General features: G+C 45.4%; 1 protein-coding gene across 8 annotated transcripts in view; it reads left to right on the plus strand.

Moving 5' to 3' along the window:
• The window catches only part of PLCH1 (phospholipase C eta 1), a 145,646-nt gene that overhangs the window by 42,091 nt on the left and 84,220 nt on the right, over positions 1–19,335 (plus strand). Inside the window, exon 1 of one of the 8 annotated variants that reach the window (XM_081007714.1) lies at positions 12,817–12,936. The exons of the other annotated variants lie outside the window; for them this stretch is intronic. The gene's annotated coding sequence lies outside the window, so the exon portion shown is untranslated. Of the gene's footprint in view, positions 1–12,816; positions 12,937–19,335 lie in introns of those variants that run through there. 8 annotated transcript variants of the gene reach the window in all.

Genomic DNA, 19,335 nt, shown 5'->3' on the forward strand with positions numbered 1-19,335 from the left:
ATAATATAATCTGCCGTACATGACAACATGCATCGATCTTCCTTAGCAGTGGGAGAAGGTATTGAGTCTCGACCTATAAAAACCACAGTTTTTCTTTAGTGTGATAAGAGACAACATTTCTCCATTAAATTTAGTAGATTGTAATGGGAACCGAATTATACTCTGGGTCCCACAGGAACCCTGGCTTCTCATGATGCAAAGGGGGATTGTTGATGCCTCTTGAAAACAGAACTTTCCTGCTGCTCTGACCTTCCCCTGCACTTCCACCTGCCCAATTTTTACCAAGTGCTCCTCCAGATTTACAGGATGGGTTGAAGGGTTTGAAGAAGCAGCTTGCTGCCAGGGGTGTGTGTGTGTGTGTGTGTGTGATTCACCTCAGTGGTTTTCTTTGTAGTGTTGCTATGATAAGTTCGCTGCAGCTTGTGGGGAGATAAGTGGTTTAGATTCCTTGCGGTACTAGAATGTCGTGTGTGGTTGTTGACTGACTGTTAGAGGAAATTCTGCAGCTTTTACGCAACATGTGACCGATGGATGTCAGTGGGTCCAACATAGGTATTTCTTCCCAGGTCCAATCTCAAGCACATCCAATTGGCTACCAGGTCTGCAGAAGATTGCTTCAGAAGTCCTGCCAATTGGATTAGGGAGCACTAGGCTAAACTGCCCAGTAATCTGACTCTGTTTAATAATAATAATAATAATAATAATAATAAATTTTTATTTATACTCCGCTCTTCCCGGTTTAAAAACCAGGCTCAGGGCAGCTAACAGCAAATATAAAACATTGATTAAAATGCGACTTAAAAACAGCATAAAATACAACACAAAATGCAGCATCAATATCAATAAAATTCAAAAATTCAGGGGTCATTTTGGGAAAGGAAAAACAACAACAACTCAGTCAGTAGACATCAAGTGATTACCAGGGCTAATTGGCCAAGTTGGTCCTACTAGGGCCAGCAAGGAGACCAGGGAAGAATTTAAATGTGGGGTCCCAGAAAGGGTTTCTTCATAGAAGAGGAAAGGGGAATAGAGGATCAGGCTAATTCAAATTGAAGGCCAGGCGGAAGAGCTCTGTCTTACAGACCCTGTGCAAGGAGATCAAGTCCTGCAGGGCCCTAGTCTCGTGGGACAGAACATTTCACCAGGTCGGGGGCCATCACTGAAAAAGCCCTGGCCCTGATGGAGGATAGTCTGGCTTCCTTAGGGCCTGGGACCTCTAAACTATGGTTATTCATGGACCTTAGGGTCCTCTGTGGGACATACCAGGAGAGGCAGTCCCGTAAGTACGAGGGTCTGAGGCCACAGAGGGCTTTAAAGGTCAAAACCAGGACACTCTCTTTCCCCAGCCATATCCCAGCTTCCTTGCTGAACCTCCTCCTGTTTTCCTTTCCTTTGCACCCTGATGTACCTTGACTTGATCTCACAGGCTACAAGGCTGAAGGCAGGGATTGTGCATTTTAATTTTTGTGCAGAGCCTATCATATTTAGGGGCCTTGAAACGTAATGTCACCTCTTATTTAAATATGTGTATATATAGATTCATAGAATCATAGAATTGGAAGGGATCCCAAGGGTCATCTAGTCCCCAGCCCCCCTGCAATGCAGGAATAATTATGCAAAATCTTCTTTTAAACTAGCCTGCTAAGAGACTTAAGTCACCTGTGTTTCTGTGCTAGCTGCAGAGGAGAGGTTTTACCTTATATGTAGCCGGAAAGGAAATGCTGGCTCGTTTTTCTTTTTCTTTTTGCAGGTTGTAACAGCCCTGGTGTTATGTTATTATAAGATGATCACATGGAGGAGAAAAGTGGCTGGTCAAGTTCTCCCCTAGGACAGTGTGGTGTAGTAGTTGGAGTGCTGAACTAGGACCTGGAGACCAGGGTTCAAATCCCTGCTCAGCTGTGAAGCTTGCTGGATGACCTTGATCCAGTCGCAATCTCTTAGCCTAGCCAGCCTCATAGGACTGTTGTGAAAATAAGAATGGGGAGGAAGAAAGCTTCAGGGTGCAAAATAAATGCAGTGAAATAAAAAAGTATTAAAATTAGAAATAGGATGTGGTTCCCAAAGTATGGCCCACAGCGTTTCGGTGAAGAGCACTGGGAAATCAAATTCTGGAGAATTTGAATTGCAATAAAATAATAATAATAATAATAATTTATTTATACTTCGCCCATCTGACTGAGTTTCCCCAACTACTCTGGGCGACTTCCAATTGAGTGTTAAAAGCAATACAGCATTAAATATTAAAAACTTCCCTAAACAGGGCTGCCTTCAGATGTCTTTTAAAGATAAAATAGGTGCTTATTTCCTTGACATCTGATGGGAGGGTGTTCCACAGGGCGGGTGCCACTGCCGAGAAGGCCCTCTGCCTGGTTCCCTGTAACCTCACTTCTCTCAATGAGGGAACTGCCAGAAGGCCCTCGGCGCTGGATCTCAGTGTCCGGGCTGAATGATGCGGGTGGAGACGCTCCTTCAGGTCTCCACATAAAATGCAATGTAAGAAATAAAAGGAGCAATAAAAGTACAAGTAAAAATTGCACAGCACATTACAATTGCTGCAACAGGCAGAAGAATCCTTAAGTGGCATAGCTGTCAACTTTTCCCTTTCCTTGCGAGGAATCCTATTTGGAATAAGGGAATTTCCCTTAAAAAAAGGGAAAAGTTGACAGCTATGTTAAGTGGTCCGCCAAAACCTCCAGCAATTTTCAGTACGTCCCTGGGGGAAAATTCAAGTTTGGGAATCAGCTGTCCTAGGAAATACCTTTTGATTTTGGAAAGTAATTTGAGGTAGCACTTCCTGGCGGGTCACACTTCTGGCATGCTGTTTAGAGCAGAGGCCAAATACACAGCGGGTTTAGTTTATCTAGAGTTCCAGGAACTGTGTTTATATTTTTGGAGATCTCCTGCGTTTTGTATACAGAGCTTGGAGATTAATTTCATGCATATGCTGGAGCAGAAACGGGCAGTGCGCCAGTCCATCTGCCGTATGCGCAGTGTTTTATAAGGTAATGGATATGTGAATAAGAGTTTAATAATTGACAAGGATTAGCTTTGTAAAGGGCAGCTTTGCTAAAGTCCTTAAAGTAGCAGAGGGAGGGAGAGAGACCTAATTGGTTCGGCCTCAGCAGTTACTTTTTTACACGTACCAGACTCTGGCGGCTCAAAAAAAATGCGTGCCTCCTGATAAAAATGCTTCAGACAAACATTTTATGTCACAGTTGATTTACAGGTAATCTTTTAGCCACTTTTCTCTTGGGGAACTGTGAACTAACGGCCTACCCACATACCTTCAATATGATTTACGTGTCTCTGATTAACATACCGTATTTTTTGCTGTATAAGACTCACTTTTTCCCTCCTAAAAAGTAAAGGAAAATGTGTGTGCGTCTTATGGAGTGAATGCAGGCTGCGCAACTATCCCAGAAGCCAGAACAGCAAGAGGGATCTCTGCTTTCACTGCGCAGAGATCCCTCTTGCTGTTCTGGCTTCTGAGATTCAGAATTTTTTTTCTTCTTGTTTTCCTCCTCCAAAAACTAGGTGCGTCTTGTGGTCTGGTGCATCTTACAGAGCGAAAAATACGGTAGCCTGTCTTCTCGCTACGGGAAGGTGTTTGCCTGTCAAAGACTAGGGCATGTTCCCTCAATCCCTCGTGATTTGCCCAACCACGGACCTGCCCCCTGTGCTTTTCATTGATGCCACTCACATAACTTACGTTATACTTTTAATGCAGTGAGACGAACAAGCGATGTTCCCCCCTTGGCGATGCCTGTTCAGCCGCATATATGTAGAACCTATAAATCTGCACGAGTCTTGAACGCATCATAAATCACAGGGCTGGAGCACCTGCCAGAGCTGTGTGAAAAGGAGGCTAATGGGAATTGTAGTCAAAAACATCTGAATGCTGCTGTAGAAGGTTTTGGATGGAGCCCAAGTAATGGGGCACTTTGGACAAGTTTAAAACACCCTTGGCTATGGAAATCCCTATAAGGGAGAGCTTGCTGGGTCAGTCCAATGGCTCATCTAATACACCATCCTGTTCTCACAGTGGTCCTCTCGATGCCTGTGGGGACCCACAAGAAGAACCTGAAGTAGCACGCAGGCTCTCAAAAACCCATGCCTGAGCATTGCTCAGACTTGCCTACTTAGGAGTGGCCTCCAATTAAAGTTTGGGCGCGGGTGGCGCTGTGGTCTAAACCACTGAGCCTCTTGGGCTTGCTGATCAGAAGGTTGGCAGTTTGAATTCCCATGGTGGGGTGAGCTCCCGTTGCTCTGTCCCTGCTCCTGCCAACCTAGCAGTTCGAAAGCATGCCAGTGCAAGTAGATAAATAGGTACTGCTGTGGCGGGAAGGTAAATGGCGTTTCCGTGCGCTCTGGTTTCCGTCACGGTGTTCTGTTGCACTGGAAGCGGTTTAGTCATGCTGGCCACATGACCCAGAAAGCTGTCTGTGGACAAATACCGGCTCCCTCGGCCTGAAAGCGAGATGAGCGTCACAACCCCATAGTCGCCTTTGACTATGACCAGACTTAGCTGTCCAGGGGTCCTTTACTTTTTAAAGGAGGGGAAGAAATTGCTGCAGATTGTCTTCTGTCTTGATTGTGTACTGTCGTTGCCATCTGCGTTGGCCAGAGGGTGTTTTTATACCTCGAGAGCGAACAACACAGCAATATTTCTGTATTCCAAGTAGTGCAATCTAATGTGCCATTCCAATGGGACCAATAGAAAGCTTGTTAATGAAGCTGTTTCTTTTGATCTTGTCACTTTCGTTCTATGTGCTTATTGCTAGCTCCCCCCCCTTACTGTGATTTCCTCCCCTATGAGTGTATATTGCTTATTTAAAGCATCCTTATGTGTGGTTTTTTGTGGGACTTGGGTGAGGGAAGATTGCGACTGCAAGCGACAGGCCCTGCTTTCTGCTTTGGCCTGATGTCCAGAGGTTTTGCTGAATGTGTGCATAGAGGACCAGGCACATAGATGAGCAATGGATGAACAGGGCACCAGAAAAATACATGTGCCAGTTATACAATTCCTGTATATGTGGCGAGGTCACTGTAGAAGCAGAAATCAGGTGTGTAGACAGTAGAAATGTCAGCAGAATGGTTGCACACAAACAGAGAGAGCGGGTAGAGAGATGTAGGGAAGAACATCTGCACATGGCTCATGAAGCAAGGATTCACTTATTGCTTTGTCAACACAACAAACTTTCTCCCTCCCAGGCTGTCATAACATAGTTGGTTTTCAATGTCAGGATATAAACAAAGGAAAGGTCAGTGTTTAAAAGGGGATGATAATTGCCTGATGGAGCAGTCAGCTGCACCGAATGTGATCCAAAGTGCCCAATAAGCCATAAGATCGTTTTTCAGCACAGTTATTGTCATTTAGGATAACAAGGGAGTGCTCACAGGTCTCTCCCTCATCAGAGACATACATGGACTCAGCTTGTGCCAGGAAAGCTGCCCCTGATCACTGCAAAATGCTTGTGTCTCTCATGCTTTTTTTGGCAATGAATGAAGGCTTTGGCATGCCTGACCTGCAAATTCTGTGATTTTACTGATGGGGATCATGCAGACATGACACTGCTGGTCTCTTAACTGCATGTGTAGCGGTGCAAACATTGCAAATGCTAGCATAAAGAGGCCCTTTAAGTATCGACTGCTCATGGGACCCAAAGAATGCGCATCCGATACTGCCCAGAAAAAAAAAGGTTATTTTAAACCGCAGTAATGCATCTATGTTGGAAGCAGTATCACCTACAATTTAAAGCTACAGGGCTTAATTTCTGCCAGGATTCAGCATGGATTCACGCATATATGTCAGGGGGAGGGATCTGGTCCCACTACCAACTTCTCAATCACCCCTGATGTCACAATGATGCCAGGTAACTTGTTCTTGCTTACACAAATGATCAGCAGATTAACAGTGTTTGCAATGCATCACATGTGAGCTATGCAAACTTCAATAATCAATTTTGGTTTGTATCTGGTGTGGCGATACGTTAAAGCCACTTAGTGGCATACTAGTTGGCTGGGAATGTTTTTCACCAGTGAAACGTCATTGCACAAAATAAATGCGCAAGCAGGCTGCTGGTAATGTTGTTTCACAATAGGTTGCGCAATCTGTTGAACAAGTTTCCGGTAGCACAGTTGGATTCCTCTGTTGTGCAGCATTGAAACCCAGCCATCCCCTAGTGCAAGAGCCCTTGTGCAAGCAGGCAGAGGATGCACCCCTATGGGTTATATTGCACTGGTTACTTTTCTAAAGCATGGGTAGGCAAACTAAGGCCTGGGGACCGGATCCGGCCCAATCACCTTCTAAATCTGTCCCGTGGATGGTCCAGGAATCAGCGTGTTTTTACATGAGTAGAATGTGTCCTTTTATTTAAAATGCATCTCTGGGTTATTTGGGGGGCATAGGAATTCGTTCATTCCCTCCCCCCCAATATAGTCTGGTCCCCCCACAAGGTCTGAGGGACAGTGGACCGGCCTCCTGCTGAAAACATTTGCTGATCCCTGTTCTAAAGCAACATACAGTGAAACAAAATTAAAACAAACATCTGTTGAGGACAAATAAGTTACCATGTCAATGCCCTAGAAAGTAACAAATGCCTCAGAGTGTGTGCAAAGTGCCCTCACTCTTGTTCCCGAGAAGCCAAAACAGGTTAAATGCATGTCTACAATGAAGGGACAGGACTTCAAGGTCAGAAGCTGTAATTTCCATGTAGTTATGTGCATTGAAAAACAAGTTTTTGAAGTCTTACTACTTTTACACCAAAACACCACTGGAGGGTAGTGGTTGGCCATTCAGTGACAGAAGTGGTAAAGAGGTCATGGCGGAGAGGGGAAGTTCATTTCACCCATGGTCTGCATTTTGCCTCTGGTTTGGCAGAACTCCTGAGTTTAAAAATCTCTTGATGTAATAATCTCCTCCTGTTCCTTTCCTTCTGACTGACAATAAATCTAGGCTGGTGTCTTGGAGGCTGTTATTAATGCTGCTTAATGAATCTGCAACTTTGAGCACCTCTGTGCCTTTAAGGTCGGACTTTAAAAAGCAGACCTGTAATTCAGCAATCCCCTTTAATAGTACTTAATTTTCTATGAGCCTTTGGGTACTTGGGGAAGGACCATAACTCAGTGCTAGAGCATCTGCTTTGCACACAGAAAATCCCAAATCCAATTCCTGGCATATCCAGGAAGAGCTGGGATAGATCCCCATCTGAAACCCCAAAGAGCCGCTGCCAATCAGTGTTGACATTACTGAGCTCAATGGACCAGTGGTCTGACTCAGAATAACACAACTTCCTATGCTCCACACCCTCTTGTTCTCATGTTGTTGTTGTTGTTTAGTCGTTTAGTCGTGTCCGACTCTCCGTGACCCCATGGACCAGAGCATGCCAGGCACTCCTGTCTTCCACTGCCTCCCGCAATTTGGTCAAACTCATGCTCGTAGCTTTGAGAACACTGTCCAGCCATCTCATCCTCTGTCGTCCCCTTTTCCTTGTGCCCTCCATCTTTCCCAACATCAGGGTCTTTTCCAGGGAGTCTTCTCTTCTCATGAGGTGGCTAAAGTATTGGAGCCTCAGCTTCAGGATCTGTCCTTCCAGTGAGCACTCAGGACTAATTTCCTTCAGAATGGATAGGTTTGATATTCTTGCAGTCCATGGGACTCTCAAGAGTCTCCTCCAGCACCATAATTCAAAAGAATCAATTCTTCGGCGATCAGCCTTCTTTGTGGTCCAGCTCTCACTTCCATACATCACTACTGGGAAAACCATAGCTTTAACTATACAGGCCTTTGTTGGCAAGGTGATGTTGTGCTCATATCCTTCTACTAAAGGCTTATCAACACTTACCTTTCCTGTGCTCTTTCTAGGCATGGTCTGCGATTTATTGCCTTGTGTCCAAGCACCCCCCCCCCCAATTCCGGAGCATTCCCAGCAAAAACCTGCTCTTTAAAGCTCAATCAGAGCAAACATCAAACCGTTTAAAACCCAAATTGACGTTTGCTGCTGTTCCGCTTTAAAGAGCAGGTTTTCGTGGGGAAAGCTCGGGGCAAAACAAAACCAAATGCTCACACATGGAGCGTTAAACCGCAGACCTGTGCCTGAAAAGTGTGGGCCAAAAGTTAAGTGTGGATTAGTCCTAAATTAGTTCCCATTCCCCTCCCCCCCAATGCTGTAGCCCCTCTCACTTCCCCTGTTGTCTCCCTTGTAACAATCTCTAGTATTGTAAACCCCTTGGGGCAGAGATGTGCCTTCTCTTTCTTTGCTCAAGTCCATGTTCATGGATGGAGGTACGTAAAGAACAGCAACTTTGGCTTTGCTAACGTAATAGGTAGAAATGGGAGCTTCCTGTTGGGCTTCTCTCAATCTCACGGTCATTTCTTCCTTTACTGCTTTGGCCGTCTTGGGGATTCTGGAAAAACGACTGTGGAAAAGAGCTGAGAGGCAAATTTCCAGAGTCCCAGGACATTAAGGAGATATTGAAATCTGCCTAACATATACTTCCAGGGAACAACCGTTAATTCACTCTTTCTTTCATTGGCAGTATGAAATAGTTTAAAAACCCTACAAGTACAGGTAAGAAATATTTTTGTATGAAAATGAGATTAAATGCAAGTGATGCATTAATACCAGCCTTCCCCAATGCGATGCCTTCCAGATGTTGTCAGACTCTAGCTCCCATGATCCCTGACTGCTGGACATTTTGGTGGGGCTGATAGATTTGAAATTGGCAGACTAGATTAGGGCATTTTTGGGAATTGCCTCTCCAGCGACAGTGAGCTTGGTGAATTCATATACCACCATAATCCACATCGTTTTTGTTAAGAGCTGCTTTCTGTGCTTATCACAGACTAATTGACCGCTTGAGGACATACTCTTGCCTTTACATGTTCTCTTGAATGTGCTTATCTGAAAGGCTGCTGTGTCTTCTCCCATCGGAGCAAGAGGATTTTTCCATAGCCTCCCTAGTATCTGTTAGGAGGAGGGAGACACCAGCTCAGCATCACCCACTCAGAAGGAGCTGGATGATGGGCAGCACTTAACACACTGCTCTGTCTTTTCTCATGATTCACGCAAACTTTTCAGGTATGTTGTTGTTTAGTCGTTTAGTCGTGTCCGACTCTTCGTGACCCCATGGACCAGAGCACGCCAGGCACTTCTGTCTTCCACTGCCTCCCGCAGTTTAGTCAAACTCATGTTGGTAGCTTCGTGAACACTATCCAACCATCTCGTCCTCTGTCGTCCCCTTCTCCTTGTGCCCTCCATCTTTCCCACCATCAGGGTCTTTTCCAGGGGGTCTTCTCTTCTCATGAGGTGGCCAAAGTATTGGAGCCTCAGCTTCAGGATCTGTCCTTCCAGTGAGCACTCAGGGCTGATTTCCTTCAGAATGGATCGGTTTGATCTTCTTGCAGTCCATGGGACTCTCAAGAGTCTCCTCCAGCACCATAATTCAAAAGCATCAATTCTTCGGCTATCAGCCTTCTTTATGGTCCAGCTCTCACAGGTTTAGTTGCCTTCAATTTCAGGCACTGAGCGAATCTGCAGGGAGAGATGGAGACTGCAGGCTGAATCCAACCAAGGCAGGGTTTAAATTACCGCCTTTGAGCATAGCAAAAAGTTTGTGTGTGTGTGGTGAACAGTGTTAGAAATTCAGATACATAAACTAGAGGCCAAATGGCTCTTAAATCAAGGTTGCAGTTGCCAAAACCGAATGTCTAGTTGCCATGGGGGGGGGGCAAGACAGCTCTAAACTCTTATTTTTCAAATGATGGACTGGTTGATTCTCAGTTAAACATCTGGCTAGTTCAGATGACAACCTTGAGCTAGATCATGGGTAGGCAAACTAAGGCCCGGGGCCCAGATCCGGCCCAATCACCTTCTAAATTGTGCTTTTACATGAGTAAAATGTGTCCTTTTATTTAAAACGCATTTCTGGGTTATTTGTGGGGCATAGGAATTCGTTCTTTTTTCTTCTTCAAAATATAGTCTGGCCCCCGACAAGGTCTGAGGCACAGTGGACCGGCCCCCTGCTGAAAAAGTTTGCTGACCCCTGAGCTAGATTAAGAGCTCTGAGAACTTAAAGAAGAAAAGCCACTTGATCCAGGGACAGTCCACACATATATTGCCCTGTTCTGACCTCTTTTTCTTAATGGCGGCTGCTCCTGCTCAGGCTGCACAGAAAAAGCACTTTGGTTCCAGAAATTCATTTTCCGATTGCGCAGCTAAAATGTAACTGATAGAATTCTACAGGTATTAGTGTGTGAAAACAGTTCAGATCCAAGGATCTCTAGATGGTGGAGATGTCAGGTGCCATTCTGGTACCCAGGCATCTTCACTTGGTCACAAGTGGCTGAAAGCCAATGCCTGGCTGATTTCACACACTATTGGAGGGTTCATGGCTTGCGCCCCCCCCCCCAGCTATTCACATCAGCATGGCTTCATTAGTGTCAAATTTATCTCTGTTTCTAAACACGCTGGAGGTGTTGATAGGGTGGGGATGTGTTCAGCTTCATTCACACTTACTGGAAGCAGCAGGGGAAGTTCTCCCCCCCCCCCGTGGCTTCTTTCCACTTAATCTAGTAACCCAGGAATGGAAGGAACCTTATGGTAGGGACAGGACGACTTGGAAGGAGCTTCAGAGACTGGTATGGAGGGATGCCACTTCTGTAAATCTTTCCATATAATTCCACCCTTCATACATCGATTCTCCACTCTCTCTTTTTTTTAATATATAATTTTTTATTAGTTTTTTAACGTATCATTTACAACAGTAATTAAACATACTTTTACATCTTATACAGTTTTTTTGACTTCCATCAATCACACCTGAAAATTTTCCAATCTAATCACTTAGTATACATTTCTTACTTTCTCTATTACATTTAAATCTCATAACTAATATCTCTCTTCTTTTTCAACTTTGCAACGTTTCATCTATTTCTCCTTACAAAACTTCTTGTAGTCCTACTAACATAATTTGTTGATTACAGTTGCTCTTCAAATAATTCGTATGCTTCTCCCAGTCTTCTGTGAATCTCTGGTCCCGCAGGTTTCGAATCCTTCCTGTCATTTTATCCAATTCTGCGTAGTCCATTAATTTTATCTGCCATTCTTCTTTCGTCAGAATTTCTTCTTGCTTCCATTTCTGGGCTAAAAATACTCTTGCCACTGTTGTTGATGATTCTCCATTCTCATGGTACCGAAACAGCATGAGAAGGAGAATTCACTACTGTGTCACTACTGGGAAATGCAGCTTGATTCACATAGTGCTTGGGGGTAACTTTATTGGGACAGGGTGTGCTGGTCCCGGGAGTTACCGTGCAGCGAGGTCCGTGTCCAGTCCAGGGTCGAGGTTGTGGTGTGTAGGCTGTCTGTCAAGGCTGAAGATGGGTCCAAGGTAAGGAGTCAGGCGAGGTCAGGAATTCTGGCAGAGGAGCAGGACAGGGTGCTGGCAGGAACAGGCTACCAACAATGTTGCTCCCACAACCTGGGACTGGGGCTGGCTGGCTTTTATCTGCCCCGAGGCATAGGGTGGCCCTCAGGAGAGGCTGGAGGGTTACCGGACCCAGAGACAGCCTCCTCCTCCCCTGACGGGGCTGAGAGTGGAGCACCTGTAGGCAGTGGGTCCTCCATCCCCTCAGGGGCCAGAGCAGACTCAGCTGATGCCTGCACGTGAGGATCCAGCACAGGTGAGGACCCTTCAGGCTCAGGCTCAGCTGGTTCTGGAGGCGGGGACTCCTGTGCAGGCTGGGATTCCTCTGGTTCAGCCTCTGAGTCCGAATCCCAGGTCATCACACAGGGTGGGCTATAGATGTATAATTAAAGCATGTACTTGCTGAAAACAAGGGCTCCGCATCTTCCATAAAAGTGAACTTGAATGTTAATAATAATAATAAATAATAATAAAAATAAACCTTTATTGTCACTACACCACCTGTGTGCAGTGAAATTAAACGAGGCCCCCCCCCCCCATACACTCAGTCTTGTACGCACTCTGTGTGCTTGTCGGAATTCAATTGCACCACTATTTTTTTCCCCATTCAGCAGCCCAACAGCCCATGGATAAAAACTGTTCTTTAACCTGTTGGTGCGGCTGACTATACTTCTGTATCTCCTGCCTGAAGGTAGGAGATTAAAGAGGTGCTGGCTGGGGTGTGAGTTGTCCCTAAGAAATTTCCTCGCTCTCTTGAGGCAACGGTCTCCCGCGATGTCATCTAGCGAACTCAGGGGACAACCCATGATAACATGCGCTGTATTCACCACCCTCTGTAGGGACTCCTTGTCTGTGGCTGTCAAACCAGCGTACCACACTGTAATATGTAATATGTAATATAAAATGAAAGGACACTTTCTGTTGTGGACCGGTAGAAGGAGATCATCAATTTTTGTTTGACATTGTTCTTTCGCAAGACCCTGAGGAAATGGAGTCTCTGTTGGGCCTTCCTAACCGCCTGGGTTGTATTGATTTTCCAAGTGAGGTCTTCGCTAAGGTAGACTCCCAGGAATTTAAAGGAAGATACTCTCTCGACACAGCACCCCCTGATATACAACGGGGCTAGTTCCCCTCTCTTCCTCCAAAAGTCCAACACCATCTCCTTTGTCTTACTGATATTTAGGTGAAAGTTGTTCTCTAGGCACCATGTCAAGACTTTTTGAACCTCCTCCCTATATGCTGATTCATCTTCACATGCAAGTGAATGGATGGGATCGCAAGACATTTGTGCCTTTCCTTCTTATAAGACGGTGAAAGGGTTCGTCATAATATATGCAGAAATCTGCAGCTTTTCCTAGTAACTTGCATCACTCTGGCTGGCTTTCCTGCTTACACAGTGGCTCTCTCAGACCCTGCATGAGCTGGAAGTGGAACAGATCCCGTGTGCTCTAAGAGAGACCTAGAGAGACTTTTAGTACGTGAGCCAGTATCCAGCGCCGAACCTATTAGGCAAGTAGATATATATCCTCTTTTATATTTTGTCCTTCAGGTTTCCTGCACGGGGAATCTGTGCCAGACAAATCGAGAGCTGCCTTTATAGTTCAAAATCCTGTGCGCTCTTGAGTTAGCCTGGAGGGAACAACAGAGGTTGGTGCAGGAAAATCCAGTGCCTTTTGCTGCTGTCGTTAGATTTAAAACATTTTGAGAGGGAGGCAGAGCAGAAGAGAATATATTTAAGATGTAAAAAATAAATAAATTATTTTATGCTATGGGTTTGGGTGTTCTCATAGTGTACCCCGGGCATAATTAGACATGAAATCAGAAGGTGCTTTTTATCTGCTCTGGTGGCTGAGATAGTTATCTCACAAATTAACCCTTCTTGGAGGTCGACAGCCCCTTGCTACTATGTAGGAGGAGCATTTGCTCTGAAGAGGTAGAGAGTGATTAATGTATATTTTTTTATTAGCAAGGCTCAGCAGGAGGATCTTTTGATGTCCAACACTGATTGCTTAATAACAAATTACTCTCCTTTTCTTGACCTCTGGAGAAGGTTTCACACTGGGGTTGAAGATGATTGTTTTGCCACACATTCTTCCAAAATTGCAGGATGATACCCTGACTTGTTTGCATGCATCCGGAAAAGGACCTTGAGAGTATTTCTTGTGGTGTGATCCTGTAGGTGCTGTAGGTGCATGACATCTGGAGCCACATGGGCAGAGTCTGTTGTGTGTTCCCTTCCTATTCATTCATCACTATAAGGGAGGACAGTGACTAGGTTTGGAGCACTCATGCAATTTGTCCTGTACTCAATTTTTGCTTCATTCTTGCAGGCTCCCCTGCAACACCGGCTCTCACAGCAGAAAAGCTGCTTAACGGCTCTTTATTCTGCTTTCCTGACATTTCCTCACTTGTTAATTTCTGTGCTTTCGTGTGATCTTTCATACAACGTAAAAAACCACTTCTAGAAATCCAGTGGAACATGGCAGAAGTTTAGCACTGATTTCCAGGAAATATTTACCGTATTTTTCGCTCTATAGGACGCACTTTTTCTCCTTCAAAAATGAAGGGGAAACGTGCGTGCGTCCTATGGAGCGAAGATGCCATAGCCCCGCGACCCTCTCCCGGCTGGAGAGGTGATGCGCGGCTATGGCAGGAGCCTCTACAGCCCCGCGTCACCTCTGCAGCCGGGAGAGCGCGCGCGGGGCTAAAGAAGCCATAGCCCCGCGACCCTCTCCCGGCTGGAGAGCTGATGCTCAGCTATGGCAGGAGCCTCTATAGCCGCGCGTCACCTCCCCAGCCGGGAGAGCGTGTGCGGGGCTAAAGAAGCCATAGCTCTGCGACCCTCTCCTGGCTGGAGAGGTGACGCGCGGCTATGGCAGGAGCCTCTCCGCTGCGCCTTTCCACTGCTCCCTGACCTGCTCTTTGGGGCTGGTGGTGGGCTTCCCCCCGCCAGCCCCAAAGAGCAGGTCGAAAGGAACCTGAAGCCTGGAGAGCGAGAGGGGTCAGTGCACACCGACCCCTCTCGCTCTCCAGGCTTCCAAGGTAGCCGCCTGAACGCACCTTAAACGGCACCTTGTTTTAGAGCGGGAAAACAAGAGGGGGAAAGTTCTCCCCCTCTCTGTGCAGCGCCTCCTGCTGCTTCACTGAAGGGGCGCTGGGCAGAGAGGGGGAATTTTTTTTTCTTGTTCTCCCCCCTCTAAAACAAAGTGCGTCCTATTGTCCGGTGCGTCCTATGGTGCGAAAAATACGGTATTTGCAGCCCCGTTAACTCAGAAAACCATAGGAGCACTGCGTTGCAGTTTCATGTGATGACATTTTGGGGCAGTATCACAGCATACAGCTCTTTCCCGCTGTTTAAATTTGAGTGCAACATGGCGCTGTATTGATCAGAAAGCCAAACGCAACAGGCACTGCAGTGTAGTAAAAGGAACGTTAGGAATCTGGACAGATGTGTTGGCATTAGAACCACTAAAACTAACGCAACAAGTCCCATGTCTGAATTCAGCTTCTGAAGACAGTCAGAACCTCTTGGGCTTGCGGAAGGTTGGTGGTTTGAATCCCCGCAATGCAGCAAGCTCCCGTTGCTTTGTCCCAGCTTCTGCCAACCTAGCAGTTCGAAGGCACACCAGTGCAAGTAGATAAAGAGGCACCGCTGTAGCCGGAAGGTAAATGGCATTTCCGTGCGCTCTGGTTTCCGTCATGGTGTTCTGTTGCACCAGTAGCAGTTTAGTCATGCTGGCCACATGACCCGGAAATCTGTCTGTGGACAAATACTGGCTCCCTTGGCCTGAAAGCGAGATGAGCGCAGCAACCCCCTAGTTGCTTTTGACTGGACTTAACTGTCCAGGGGTCCTTTACCTTTTACCTTACCCCCCTCCTGAGTCAGATTCCAGGCCCCTGGTGCACACTTGCCTGCGTCCTTCCCACCCCCAACATCTGTCTTGATCAGAGGCAGTTCTTCCCATTTAAAGTTACCATTTGGAAAATGGCCCTCTGTATTTGGCCTTGGTTTTGAGACGAGGCTGCCTTGTCCCTATGAATATTGAACCTCCAGTTCTGCTGTAGGGCTTCCCTTAGGCATCTAGTTAGTAACTGGGAGAACAGGATGATGGGCCAGATGGAACTTCTGGTGTGATTCAGAGGAGATGCTCTTATGTCCTTCTTGTTAGAAGCACATTTCCTCTGTGTTTATTTCACATCATTTTTCATTCTTTCAAATCGAGTGAAAACCAAATGATTGCGAATTTTTTGTAGATGGAATTCTTAGGTGTATCTTAGCATAAAATTTGAGTCTTTGTTGTTCTGGAGATATTAAGGAGAATGTGTGGCTCTGTTCTGCCCAATGGTTTGGTAAGCAAGTCTGCTCCTGCCTTCCAGCATTCTAGTCTAGCTGCTCTGAAGTGTAATTGAAGAAGGAGAGCGATTGCTTGTTCCTAATTGAGAAGAACCGTAGCAGGAAGCTATGTGGTGTTCGATAGCAATCCTCTAGACTAACAATATCTGCACATGATTAAAGGTAAGACCCTTTTCGACGTACTGATTTCTGGATTCATCTGAATTTAATTGCAAGCCTCTTTCACAGGTGCATGTCATATCTGTTACAATGGCACCGTTGTGGTCTGGATTTTGTGAATTAATCTGCACCATAGACTGTTTTTGCTTTGCAAAAGAGACTTTTGTTCTTTGCAGTTTTAAAGATTTTCTGACCAGCATTATCTCTAAAGCGAAAGAGTATATTATCAGAAAAAGCAAATGCTCATAGCAGCCTTCCCTAACTTGTCACACCTCCAGATGTTTCGGACTACAATTCCCATCATCCACAGACAGCACAGCCGCCTGGAAGTTGCTGAATCAACTCTAGTCCGTATTAGATTGTATTAGAATGGCAGACACAAGAGACAGGGCCTATTTTGTGGTGATCCTGTGGAAAGACCCCCTTAGGTCAATACATAAGGCTGCGTAATGACTTTTAAACTTAAAGACTTAAAAAGAAATCCAAAATGCTTTTGTGTCAATATTTGTGTTGGTACTTTTCTCCTGGTGGTTTTTAAATGTGCTCTTTATGCTCTCTGTTTTCGCACTTGTATTATTTTAGTCAGCTTGTTACTGGTTCTTCCTGCTGCTGTGATGATTTTTATATGAGTTATGTAGTATCTCAGACTTTTATATTTTTTTGTGATTTGTAATGTTATCAGTTGTTAACTATTTTTAATGTGGCCATCTGTCATGGATGCTTTAGCTGAGATTGCCACATTGCAGAGGGTTGGACTAGATGGCTCTTGGGGTCTTTTCCAATTCCACAATTCTACGATTCCGTGATTGAGATCTGCCTTGGAAGGACAATCCTGAAAGGCAGCCTATAAATATGGAAAATTTAAAAAATCATAACTGAATTAGCTCCAGCCAGCAAGGTCACTGTGGATGGGTCAGGGATGGTGGAATCTGTAGCTGAAGGGCATCTGCAGAACTGCCATCTTGTTTGCCCTTGGCTTAGGCTTTTAGAATCCTGGACCAGATTGAAACGTTAACTCTTCACACTTTTCTTTCAGTGGTACAACGGCTTTCTATCGAAAAGCTGTTCCCCGTTGTAGTGGTGATGATTAAGCTGTGTAAACTCATTAGGCATGTTTGATTAATAAAACTTATGTTCTGCATGGTATAATGAAGTGGCTGAATATTTGCAACAGTTTTTGGCAATTAGCCTAATTTAGAGTTAAGTGGTTACTTCTTTTTCTTCCGTGCTTGATTTAAAAAAAAGAAAAAAGGCTTACTACCAATGTGGCTTTGAATAAAGAAATTCCCTCGCTTTCATGGTCTCATCACAACTGTCATGGTTGCAATGTCTAGTTGTTCACAAAAATGGCACTGCAAAAGGAGCAAAAGTGTGTGTGGGGGGGTGGTTTAAAATTTTAGCTACTGGATGAGGCCAGCTAGTCTATTATCCTGTTGTCATAGTGGCCAATCAGATGCTTACCTTGGTTCTCAAACTTAATCCGTACCCGAAATCCATTCCAAAACCAAGGCGAGCTTTCCAATAGAAAGTAATGCAAAATGGATTAATCCATTCCAGACTTTTAAAAACAACCCCTAAAACAGCAATTTAACATGAATTTTACTATCTAATGAGACCATTGATCCATAAAATGAAAGCAATAAACAATATATTGCAGTCACACAATCAATCAATCAATCAATCAGTAGCTGAACTGGGTTCCACACAGTCACAAAAACAAAAATGCAAAATAAATAGCAAAAAACAGACAGACCTCAGCACAATACTCAAAACGAAAGTGTGGCACTCAAATCGGAAGCGTAACACTCAAAACAGAGCATGTTCGGCTTCCGAAAAAAGTTTGCAAACCGGAACACTTACTTCCGGGTTTGCAGTGTTTGGGTTCCAAGTTGTTTGAGTACCACGGCGTTTGAGAAGCAAGGTACCACTGTATCGGGAACCTGCAAGCAGGAACTGGGTGCAACAGCACTTTGCTCTCCTGCAGTTTCTAAACTGACTTAGTGGGCTCATGCAAGCTCCCATTCCTTCAGCTCCAGCCCCTAAACTTGCAGTGATGCTGACCTACCTTACAGGATGGCTGTTGGAAGGCATCTTGACATAGGGCAGGCAAACTGCGTTGCATCGTTTGAAATGTGCTACATTGACACCCGGCGTTAGGATAAGGAAATCATAGTCAGGCAGTGTCCTTGCACAAGAGACAAGTTGTTCAGTGTCCTCAGACTAGGGATGGAGGAATCTGTCTATTTCTGGTCTGTGACCCTTTTCTATGGGTTCACGCATAAGTCTCCTGCCCCCTTTTTCTGCATTAATTTGTTCATTTTAAATCTACACTAAGACTTGGATTTAAATACATATTTTAAAATGCATTGTTCCGCCTCGCCTTTGGTTTGGACTCGGTCCGACCCTTATGTTTCCCTCCCCTTATGCTCTTGATTTATCAGCTACTTTAAAATGAGGCTGCATTTTAAATTGCATTTTAACCTGTATTTTAAATTGGTTTTTCTTTTTCTTCTCTGCACCCCTCTTTCCCCCCTATTTTGTTTTTACTGTGATTTTATTGGTATTAGCTGCCCTGAGCCTGGCTCTGGCCAGGGAGGGCAGGGTATAAATATTATTATCATTATCATTATCAATTGTATTTTGACATTATTGTTTTTTTGAAGGCAAAATCTTCACCGGAGCATTTAGGAAGTGCAAAAGCCGACGGATGACTTACGTTCTGATCTGCACATTTGTCTAGGAGGTGTGGATCCAGTCAGTTCATATCAGCGTTCAGAAAGCATACATTTCCTCAAGCATCCCAAACTCAGTCTGAGCATGCTCTGAGGCTGTTTTGGACTTAATGGACAGGGTTTGGCTCTTGGCTGTCAGCTGACTTCAGTGCCCATGCAGGCTGGCGCTGCCACCTAGAGAACGCCCTTGAACCTCAGAGTTCTGTCTGTCAGGCTTACAGTGCAAACAGGGAACTCTGTGGCATAGGAAGTAAGGAACTAGATTTTGACCAATGCAGACCTTGGCTCAAGACACATGTGGAACACTCTGGAGAACCATTATAACCCCCATACAGGCACACCTATCACCAATGCCCTGTGTCTTACGATAAAGGTAAAGGTACCTCTTCCCGTACGGGCCAGTCGTGTCCAACTCTGGGGTTGCGCGCCCATCTCGCTTAAGAGGCCGGGGGCCAGCGCTGTCCGGAGACACTTCCGGGTCATGTAGCCAGCGTGACGAAGCTGCTCTGGCGAACCTGCACCAGCGCAGCACACGGAAACGCCGTTTACCTTCCCGCTATAAAGCGGTACCTATTTATCTACTTGCACTTAAGAGTGCTTTCGAACTGCTAGGTGGGCAGGAGCTGGGACCGAATGATGGGAGCTCACCCCGCCGCGGGGATT

Source organism: Podarcis pityusensis, assembly GCF_964106645.2.
Source record: "Podarcis pityusensis genome assembly, chromosome: 5".
Classification (NCBI taxonomy): Eukaryota; Metazoa; Chordata; class Lepidosauria; order Squamata; family Lacertidae; genus Podarcis; species Podarcis pityusensis.